Source organism: Euprymna scolopes, chromosome 1 (assembly GCF_053919585.1).
Source record: "Euprymna scolopes isolate OS-2025 chromosome 1, ASM5391958v1, whole genome shotgun sequence".
NCBI lineage: Eukaryota > Metazoa > Mollusca > Cephalopoda > Sepiida > Sepiolidae > Euprymna > Euprymna scolopes.
Genome location: NC_136482.1, coordinates 173,701,442 through 173,713,855, shown reverse-complemented (window position 1 = coordinate 173,713,855; position 12,414 = coordinate 173,701,442).

Below are 12,414 nucleotides of genomic sequence, written 5' to 3'. Positions count from 1 at the left end.
GTGCAGTGACCCATCGCTTTTTAGCTAACTCCATAATTAAATAAGATTACGTGCAATAACAAGTTTTAAACACTATATACCCAATGTAGACAGACCACTTTGAACACGGAACTTCTCTCAAAAGGGACAGCTCCAAATAATACACCGGATGCTCACAGACGTTCCAGTTTGCCAGTGGCCTATATTTCTTGGACGCTGAATATTTGAAGTGAACGTTAAGGTTTTTTCTTTAAACAGTAACCCACCAGCGTTAATGAAACCACGAAATCTTTATCTCAGTTGATCAAAATTGTTATAAGAGTAACCTATCAGCAAGTACGACGTCAAAAAACAATGTTATAAAAACAAATAATTCTTCAGATTTTGGACTGTAAAATATGTACAAAATGTCAATGCTGTGACCAGGATTCGAACCTAGGTTAGCATGGCCACAACGTGGGGTCCTAACCTCTAGACGATCACGGCTAACAGTGACGTCTGTCGCTCTTGGCAGAAAGACACATGACTACTGTCAAACTATTGAAAAATAAGGAGGAAACTTGAAATTCTCACGCATGCGCAAAAATACACTATAGCAACCATTGTTAAATACAGCTGAATCTCTTCGCTCACTAAGAAAAGTAGATCAGACCAGTTCTTCTAAGAACTCACCAAACGCCAAAGGAAATAAGTTAAATTAACCGCAAAAGAAACTGCAAGAAAGTCATCTTCTAAGAACTTACTGGAAGCTAACCAAAAAGAATCAAAATCCAAGCCCTAGCCACAAAAATAACTAGATATTGTGGCTACTATACACAATCTACTAATAAAAACAAGTAAATTTTCTAAAATAAACTACAATAAATTAACCAAGTAACCTCACACTGTCACTGATTAGGACTTCATATAAAGATAACAACTACACTATTGGTGTATATACCGTTCCACACTTTAACTATTGGTGACGGGGCAGTATCTCAATTCTACGAGAGTTGTCTTGCTATAAGATAAGTGATATTATAGTAAGATACACATAAGTGTTATATGTTTACATTTGATAAAAAATGCCAAAGTCAGCACGTAGTAAAAAAGCTCAGAGAAATATAGACTATGAAAAAAACAAAGTCAAGGTATTATCTGAGCAAAAAGAATACTATCAGAAAAATGCTGAAATAATAAAAATTAAGTATCATGCAAATCCTGAGGCAAAGAAGGCTGCCTCACGTGCTGACTCAAAAGCACGGTATAACAGGGATCCCGAGGGGAAAAAAACTGCCTCACGTGCTCTTTAACAAAGAACCAGAAAAAAAGAAGGCTGCCTCACGTGCTGACTCAAAAGCACGGTATAACAGGGATTCTGAGGAGAAAAAGCTGCCTCATGTGCTCTTTATAACAAAGAACCAGAAAAAAAGAAGGCTGCCTCACGTGCCGACTCAAAAGCACGGTATAACAGGGATTCTGAGGAGAAAAAGCTGCCTCATGTGCTCTTTATAACAAAGAACCAGAAAAAAAGAAGGCTGCCTCACGTGCTCTTTATAACAAAGAACCAGAAAAAAAGAAGGCTGCCTCACGTGCTCTTTATAACAAAGAACCAGAAAAAAAGAAGACTTCCTCACGTGCTGACTAAAAAGCACGGTATAACAGGGATTCTGAGGAGAAAAAGCTGCCTCATGTGCTCTTTATAACAAAGAGCCAGAAAAAAAGAAGGCTGCCTCACGTGCTGACTCAAAAGCACGGTATAACAGGGATTCTGAGGAGAAAAAGCTGCCTCATGTGCTCTTTATAACAAAGAACCAGAAAAAAAGAAGGCTGCCTCATGTGCTGACTCAAAAGCACGGTATAACAGGGATTCCGAGGGAAAAAAAGCTGCCTCACGTGCTCTTTATAACAAAGAACCAGAAAAAAAGAAGGCTGCCTCACGTGCTGACTCAAAAGCACGGTATAACAGGGATCCCAAGGGAAAAAAGCTGCCTCATGCACAAACTATTATAAATATAAATATCAAAAACTGCCAAATCTTTGCCAAAACGCCAAAGAATGAACCAAGAAAAATTTAGTAGTGAAGGTATGAACATTTTAGAACTTTATAATACTCTAACTGTTTTATCAGAGAGGCGGTAGCACTCTCTATGTAATATAGAACCGATGGAGGACCAAGAGGCAACTCCTAAGGCCCAAAACCCAAAGACCTAAAACCCAGCAGGAAGCGACCTGCTACTAATGGAGGCGGCAATGAGCCGCCTTCTAAAAAAGACAATACTATCATGAATGTAAGTTTAAAAATAAGACTGTAAGTAAAAATACTAATTAACAAGAATAAAAAAAGCATTGAAAATGCAAAAGGATATAGGGATGGTATGCCAAAAAGTATACAAACAAGATAGCTATGAATGGCTAGGCACATGGAAATAGAATTGCATCCAAAGTATGGCCCTATAGCTTTTTACAACCGTAATGATGGCACGGAATGAAGATTGGAGAAAAGCTATAGGGCTATACTTTGGATGCAATTCTATTTCCATGTGCCTAGCCATTCATAGCTATCTTGTTTGTATACTTTTTGGCATACCATCCCTATATCCTTTTGCATTTCCAATGCTTTTTTATTCTTGTATATTTTGTAAAAAATTTTTTTTAATGATTACGGATATTTTATTGAAGCACTTGTTTTAAGTAGAGTCGTTAAGAGAGTAAATGTGGTATTGTGGTGATTGCTTGAGTGAAAGTGATGGACAAATGATGTAAGAGTATAAGAAACAGTGCTTGGTTGACGAATGGGTCAAAATTTATCTCGTTAAGAGTGGGATATATAGAGAGTATAGCCCCCACCACTACCATCACCACCATACACTTCCCACATTTTTGAGGGCATTGTTACTAATTTGTAAAATGTGTAACGGTTACATAGTTACAATCTATTTTCCTGCACGGAGTAGGTGATATGTTGTTTGGTAAGAACACACACTTGTGCACAGAAAGCACTTCCACTTTTGCTTTTATTTAATCCAATTAATCAAATTTCCACGACTAACGATTACTACATTTTCCCATTGACTACTGTACTGTACACTCATTAATCCTTCTCCTTGAATGGCCTCTGGGCCTTGATAAGTGGCGACTCCTTTGTTAAAAAACTACTTTTTCCTAACTCGTTAAAGACAGTTTAAATGTTGATGTGATCATCTATAATATAAATCTCACCTGTCTGTTTAAATGTATGTATGTATGTATGTATGTATGTATGTATGTAAAAAGGCGAATGAACTCTTTTTCTGGGTCAACGGCCAACTAGCACCGTGTATATTTGTGTGTGTGTATATGTGTATTGGGGTGGAGAGGGCTCCCGTAAGCCGTGGTGAAGGCAACCTTTCTAGGAGAAGCAAATCTCTGATTTAAAAAACCATAAAGCGGAAGACCAGTACCCGCATTAAGCTGGTCTGCAGTTTAATTTGTTGCTGGCTATCTTGCTCTTGCTTGTTGCCGGATCTCAACATTTTGAACCGAGAGAGAGACTTAGCTGTCGTACAAAGCTAAGACTCTGTAACATCATCTTTGTATAGATACTCCCTCAGGTATTTAGGCTCATGGATTTTAAATGTCTGAGGGAGTGGCACTCGTCTGACAAGATGTTGCAATCATCATGTATGTATGTATGTATGTATATCTCGCAAAAACTTTCCACAGAAGCAACGGATTTTCACGAGATCGGTATCGTTTTGAAGCTTGACCCTTTGGACCACAAATATCGAAAAATTGGCCAAAAACATTAATTCCTTCACTCTCAACTGGGCACTTTTCTACAAAGAGGAGTCACTTTTTTTGCCGATATTTTCAAAAGTCTTTTCGAATGACTAGCCTTAATTTAAACTTTCCCCACTTTCGGCTTTGCAATGGACGCAACAGCAAAGATGTCACTTTTTTTTTTTCACATTCTTTTCCTCCTTCATGGTTAGGGTTCAAGCCTGCCTGCCTGTGTACTACAACTTTTTTTTTTTTTTTGCTCAACACACACCTCCAAACACCCGGACAACGCCGGACACCCAGGCTAGTATGTTATATATCTTTCCTCATCTCTCTAGCTATGACTTATCTAGACAAAAGAAAGTTCCGGATTCAAATTTTCTTGTATGGTACATGCATGTCTTCTGATTCAACATATGTTTTTTTGCTTTTTTTTTTCCTAACTCTTTCCTAACTCTTTATGGATCCATGTTTTCATCTGGGAAGACTTGGAAGAAAGCCACACTCACGCCATTTTACTCCAGTCCTTACCGAGTGTTTGCACGAAAAGAAACCTTTTGATTTAAGACATTGGGGATACAAAAGAGACTGCATTGATCAATAGATTGAAACAAGCTTTTTTTGGACACTGACACCATGAACCCCGCAAAGTGCAACATTAGTTCTGATACTACACTACATCTTTTTGTTCTCGGTAAAGGATAAATCCTTGTTGACTTACATAAAAAAAATTTTTGTTTGTTTGTTTTAATCCAGATGCTTCTTTTTTGAAGCTGGATTTTTCTACATTAAAAACTGACCATCTATCTAATTCAACCCTCGTTTGGAGGCAAATGAATGAAGCCATTGATAAACTGTTAGCACTAGTGGACACCTTACAGTGTAAACCAGACAAGAAGAAATACTTCTTAAATATAAATAGCTATCAAAGATCATTATATGCCATAAAGCAAATTGATTGAGCACTATGCACCCATATTCTAACATTTTTCAGTTAGTTTCATCAAGTATTCATACTATTTCATTAATATTCTTTTTAATTGTCCATTAAATAACCTGATTTTTTTTTTTTTAGCAAAAGACAAAACATTTAAGTTTTTAAACAGTATTATTTGTAAAACTGTCTTTTTAATCAGACAGTTTTTGTCTTAAAGTTAGTTTTACAGTAAATAAATCCACTAGGGACGTTTGTAGCGAAGTTTTCTGGTTGGTTGGTTGGTTGGTTGGTAATTAGCTGCTGGTTTATGATATACTAATACTAATTCAACTGTCTGGTCAGTAGCATTACCTCTGCCTTCTCAATGCTGCTGCACAAATGCATTAGTTCATGTGGTAAAAACTATTTCTCAGTGAACTACTTAGACATCTACTCTTTCAGTAGAGTCTACTGTATAAAAGGGTTCTCATAGTCTGTTCTTGTATAAATTTAATTTTTAGAGGGGCAAATTTTGAAATTTTTTGACTGGCAGTTCTCATTCTCATCAGTGAGGTGTTAATATTGTTTTAAGTTTCTTTTCATTCCAGAAAAAAATCTGTTATTGTTACGGTGAAGCATGCAGCATATGGGAATTTGAAGCGTGAACAAGCGAGGGATTATCTTAATTGTATTTGCACATTTTGGGGGGAACTCTTGTGTTGTCGTCGTCGTCATCGTCGTTGTTGTTGTTGTTGTCGTCGTCGTTGTTGTTGTCGTCGTCGTTGTCGTCGTTGTCGTTGTTGTTGTTGTTGTTGTTGTTGTTGAGGAGGAGGAGGACGAGGAGGAGGAGGAGAAGGAGGAGGACGAGGATCATTCATTTATTTTGAATGGATCAAATGGTTATTGTTGGCGTGCGTTTCCCGCCATATGATTTTTAGTTAGAATTCTTTATCAAAAGACATTGGGTACCTACGAGAGAGACCACATGAAGATCGTCAACATCCCTGAAGTGAAGGGGTTTTCTGGTAAAATGGTTAAATCCAATTCAAATAAGAATGATTCTGGTACTGTCTTAAAGGTCACGGACTAAGATGCATGATATGTGGAATTTAGAACAAAATATTTATTTTTTTCTACTTTAACGCCCACAAAATCTGATAGGGGGGGGGGTTCACATAAAATCGTCTTTTTCTAAATGATTAAAACATCTGCGCATGTGTGAACCATTCATAAATCAACAACGTCATGTTTATGACCGTCGCCGTAGCCGAATGGGTTAGAGGGTTGTCTCACAACTATTAGTTTTTGCATTCACACTCACCCTACAGTGAACAAACGATTCATGCATGCGCAGATGTTGAAATCATTTAGAAAGAGACGATTTTACATAATCCTTCCATCCGATTCCGCGGTCGTTAAAGTAGAAAAAAATTAATATTTTGTTCTAAATTTCACATATTATGCATCTGAGTCTCTTCCTTAAAGACAGTACTGGAGTCATTCTTATTCGAATTAGATTTTGAAAGTTTTAGCGAGACATACAAACATACATGCATAAATTCACGCTAACAGACATCTCTTTTTTATATAATAGATTAAGATAACAATGTTGCCATTTTTATTTTTTATTTTTTTAAATTTTTCCTTAATGTAATTGTGCTCAGTGCTTCAACTGTACATTGAGAAAATATGTGACCTGCCGAAGTGAGGTCAAATACTAGACAGTTGTATTAAAAACACCTATTACATCAGGTGAAGTTGGTTTTATTACATCAGGTGAAGTTGGTTCTATTACATCAGGTGAAGTTGGTTTTATTGCATCAAGTAAAGTTGGTTTTATTACATCAGGTGAAGTTGGTTTTATTACATCAGGTGAAGTTTTATTACATCAATGGAAGTCGGTTTTATTACATCAGGTGAAGTCGGTTTTATTACATCAAGTAAAGTTGGTTTTATTACATCAGGTGAAGTCGGTTTTATTACATCAGGTGAAGTCGGTTTTATTACATCAGGTGAAGTCGGTTTTATTACATCAAGTAAAGTTGGTTTTATTACATCAGGTGAAGTTGGTTTTATTACATCAGGTGAAGTTGGTTTTATTACATCAGGTGAAGTTGGTTTTATTACATCAGGTGAAGTCGGTTTTATTACATCAGGTGAAGTCCAAGGATGGAATACTGCTGCCATATCAGGGCAGGAGCTGCTAAAAACAGTCTATCCTGCCTTGACAGAGTGTTATATTTAACGTTTTGTTATGAGAAAAGTAAGAGTCTTAAGAGAGATGAGACTCTTAGAGTGATAGACAGTCTTAGGAGAGTTTATGTTGTAAGTGTTCATATTGTAAGACATTAACACATTAGTGAAATATATATAAATAGAGAGAGAGTTTATAATTGAGGTTTGCATTTATGCCGATGGATTGACAGGTTGGTATTTATGCTTTGACAGTTTGTATGAACGGGAGTGTTTGTATAACATAAATAGACACATATACTTTCTAACACATATATTTTTTAGATGATGAATTTCAAATAGATTGTACACATAAATTAGACAATACCTTTTTCATGTAATGATGGACACAGGAGATGGAGTTATAAAACACATTGAACATTTATTCTTCTTCCACTTGAACCGGTTGGTGGCTTTGCGTTCAGGAATTCAAAGCTTTACATATTAAGTTTCAAAATGTGATCGTCTCGTTTCTAGACGATTGAAACCCATTTCTGGACCCAGACTATCGCCTGACTCTGACTCCCTCTGAGTTTCTCACTAACTCTCCAACTAACTAACTAACTCTCACTTCCTATATTGAGAAATCCATGCATGTCCGGCCAACGTGACCAAACTCACGTGCCACCAACATACGCGACTTGCACGTTTCCGACATTCTGATTTCCCAATAACCTATTTTTTCTTTATTTCCACAAAGGAATTCAACCTGCATATCTAATTCATTTAACCCATATTTTATTATCCACATTCTTTTTACAATGAATAGTTTATTTATTATTTATTTCATCAGAATTAACAATTTACTGGACATTCCATTTAAACCTATTGTTCTTTAAAACTTATATCCAAGGTTCGATTTCTGCTTTCTCTCATTTTATTTTCATTTTAAGTAATCTCTCTATTTTTATACTTACATGAAAAGGGGACATCCCTTATCATGTAACATCCCTCCCTTCCATATTTCACAAAAAAAAATGTATGCATTTTTAAATTTAGTACATTTTTTATTTTTACATCTTCACAACCACACGGCTAGAAAGATCAGGCTAAAAAAACAAAAAAAATCTCTTTCAGTCAGCCCTCTACGGCCGACTTCACAATTATTTATTTTTATAAGATCAGAACCTTTCTGATCTTCTTGGCATTTACTTTTTGGGTGTAGGGTCTTTACCTATGATTCACATCAGCTACTTTCTAGCCACCCATATGCCGCAGACTAGAGGTTTCCACCTCCCTCGAAATGGACGACTCCCTTCGTCCCAAAAGTGTCCTGATCTCTCTTTCCGCATGGTTAGTCTTATCAAGTATGGCTTTGTTTTTTATTCTATAACTATCTTATACCGGACATACCAAAGCTCATATACTTAAATCTTTGTGGTTGGCTTCAGAAGTTTAAGATATACCTTTTTTTCTCGCATACGGATTCACTCGGATTTCCTTGCTTGGATTCTTGAAACTTCGACGAGGATTTAGAAATATCACCCCTAACTAACTAACACCTTTTTGCACCCAACACCTTAATTGCGCACTAAATTTTATCTAATTGCCCGATTTTTTTTTGTGATTTTTCTTTTCTCTCACCAGAGCTTCCAAGATCCAGCAGATATATCCCACATTCATGCGTCTCTAAAAAAAATACAAGGTTATATCTTTCTTACGTAATCTATGGCATATTTTTGCCTGTCTCTTATTTCATTAAGCTATATGTGATTGCCTCGTGACTACCTATCATCGGTTTACTGGTCCCCTTAAGAATTTTCGTATTCTTTCCAACGCCTGTTTATTAATTAAGCCAAGTCTTACCACTTGCTTGGAGTCGTTACGTGCAACCAGCTTATTTTAAGCACTTAATTAACCAGGTTCCCAAATTTTTCGAATAGGGACACATCTTGTGCTTATCAATCCCTACCAAGTCACTTTTCTTGGAGAAAATTTATAGGATCTCTAAAAAAAAACAAAACCAAATGCCAAAAAAAAAACAAAACATCTTTCTTACAGCTTATCACATCTAAAAACTCTCTAAATACCCGTTTAAGTAATTTATTTTGTCCCACTCTTAAAATTCTAACTGATTTTTAGCCAACCATTCGTCTTAATCTTATTTTCTACTAGATCATTTTAATTCTAATGTATATATCTAATAATTACTTTGAATTCCTGTCGCAAAAAAACATTACATTTACATACATTTAAGACATTTTGCAATATAAAACATTAAAAAAATACGTTACATTATACATTTCAAAGTCCGTTAACACAAATAAATTGTCCCTTTTTTTTAAAGACAAACAATTAAAACGCACATTAAAAAAAGCTGCAAAGTTCAATCGTTTCACATTTCTGTAGATTTCTTTTGGACAATAGCGTATTTTATTTATTTATTTTTTTAATAACACAAGTTTTTAAAAGTACATCGGACTTTGACACAAATTGTTACAATAATGATTGACAGTTGAACTTTAAACAAACTGCTTTGACCCGCAAAACATTTCTGACACACATTTCAATGAATTATGCACGGTGACTTGTGTTTACTACTATTTATTTCCATTCATTACTATGGATTTCTTTTGCGGCATATCGGCCTTTTCTTTTCTTTTTTTAATATTTCTTGTATCTTTTGTTCTTTTGTGTGTTCATTTTTTTTCTTATATTTTTCAATACTGCGTATGTGTGCATGTTCTCTTTTTTTTTTTAAATTATTGTTTTATTTCGTTTTGAATTTCTTTTTCTTTTTCGCATTCTGTGATCGTCTAGTAAACGTTGTGTGTTTTTTTTTTTCGTGGTAACGCCAGTTTCTTTTTTTTTTTTAACCCACCCTTGCATGAGTGGACTAGTAACGTACACCAAATTTCATATATGTTATATTTTAACGTTTCGCTTATTATACTTAAGATGATGAATGTTCTTTTGTTGTTCATGTTATAAGTAAGAATAATTGTCTTAAGAGAGATGAGACAGTCTTAGGAGAGTTCATGTTGTAAGTGATGGGATTGGGACATTAACACATTAGTGAGTTATATATAAATAGATAGAGAGCTTATAATTGAGAGATTGCATTTATGCCGATGGATTGACAGGTTGGCATTTATGCTTTGACAGTTTGTATGAACGGGAGTGTTTGTATAACATAAATAGACACATATACTTTCTAACACATATATTTTTTAGATGATGAATTTCAAATAGATTGTACACATAAATTAGACAATACCTTTTTCATGTAATGATGGACACAGGAGATGGAGTTATAAAACACATTGAACATTTATTCTTCTTCCACTTGAACCGGTTGGTGGCTTTGCGTTCAGGAATTCAAAGCTTTACATATTAAGTTTCAAAATGTGATCGTCTCGTTTCTAGACGATTGGAACCCATTTCTGGACCCAGACTATCGCCTGACTCTGACTCCCTCTGAGTTTCTCACTAACTCTCCAACTAACTAACTCTCACTTCCTATATTGAGAAATCCATGCACGTCCGGCCAACGTGACCAAACTCACGTGCCACCAACATACGCGACTTGCACGTTTCCGACATTCTGATTTCCCAATAACCTATTTTTTCTTTGTTATTTTCACAAAGGAATTCAACCTGCATATCTAATTCATTTAACCCATATTTTATTATCCACATTCTTTTAACAATGAATAGCTTATTTATTATTTATTTCATCAGAATTAACAATTTACTGGACATTCCATTTAAACCTATTGTTCTGTAAAACTTATATCCAAGGTTCGATTTCTGCTTTCTCTCATTTTATTTTCATTTTAAGTAATCTCTCTATTTTTATACTTACATGAAAAGGGGACAGCCCTTATCATGTAACAAGAATACAAAATAGACTTCGTGGCTTAGTGGGGGATGCCCTTTTCTCTACCCTGCAACCTCTCTCCCACAGAAGAGATGTTGCGAGCCTATCCTTGTTTTATCGTTATTTCCATGGCAGGTGCTCGTCTGAATTCCAATCTCTGGTCCCCCCTCGCCAATCTTTCATGAAAAACACCCATCTAGCTGAATCCACTGTGAAAAATTTCCCCCACTCTATATCTGTGCTTAAATCAAAATGCGGATTCCATGAACAAAGCTTCTTTCTTAGAACTGCATGCCTGTGGAACTCTGTTCCGTATTCCTGCTTCCCATCGGACTACAACTTGGATGTCGAATGTTAACAAATTCCTAATGAACCGCCCCCTTAAGTAAACACTTCATCAAATCTCCACACTAACGTAATGTATTTGCAATAACCCTTATCCCTGAGTGGCTTCTGGGCCTTGATAAGTGGTGATCACTGTGTGAAAAAAAAAAAAAAGTCGGTTTTATTACATCAGGTGAAGTTGGTTTTATTACATCAGGTGAAGTTGATTTCATGTTTATCATATTATTCAATCTTAATTTGCCAGTATCTGCTCTTTAGGCCCAAACTGACAAAATATTTATTTCCTTACACTATTTTGTGGAAGAGCTAGTCTGTTAGGGGTATAGGGTGCTGATCATTATCCATTAAGATTGTGTTAAATGTGCGTTTAAAGTTGGCTACTTCTCTGACTGTGCCATTTTTATTTCTTTTTATTTCTTTTTATTTTTTGGCAAAAACAGAGCTATTGGAACCTTTTGGGTTCCTGCTGGTCTCTATTATGCCTTCTGATAACATGCACCAGATTCCAGTATGTGTATCCTCTTCCATAGATTGGTATGTTTAAGGCATTAGATTAATTTATGGTGGGAATTGGTCTGCCCTTTTGTCCTTCTGCTCAAATAATGTTTGGAAATTCTTTGAAGAGATTTTCTACTCGGTCCAATCCTTTTGAATTTGAACGTTGCACTAGTTCAACCTTTAAATGTTCCCACAACCACAATAATTTTTTAAGGTAAAGTTTTGGTTATTATTTCGGTTCCATGATATATTGTCTCTTGAATTGGCCACAATTAATGACACTTTATGGGTGTTTTCTCCTTCTGTTATACAAGAAAAGACTAAAACATTTTTATATTATCAACGCAATATGATTTTACTGAGGTATAATTTAGAATGTCCTGTTGCAGCAGAATTGGAATGTCGACCACAGCAAAAGAAACTTTCATCTTCCTGAAGTCTGAAGACTTGACTTAACCACTGAAATAGTGCATGAAATCTCTGAGCTCATGTTGTAGATGTCCGTTGACTCCAGTAATATTTCCAGTAATATTTATTGATGTTGAGTCGATATGTTTTTGTAACTTGCTTCAAATAATGTAATTTGGTATAATTGTCACTGAACACTCTGAATCGATCATTGATACTATAGAAAATGACTGTCATTTGATGACTATTATGTTTATAAATTGGAAGCATAGCCCTAATCATAGAACAAAGCATAACTCCCCACTTATGACTTGCTTTCTCTGTCTAATTATGCAATCATTATTTTTTTTTCATTGTTACTCATTGTGGCAGTGCATGTGTGTGCTGCTTGCTGGTATCTGTCCCTTTCTGGAGACCCATTATTCAATTATTCTATCAGATTATACTGTCTACTAGCTCTATTTGGTGGGCTCTT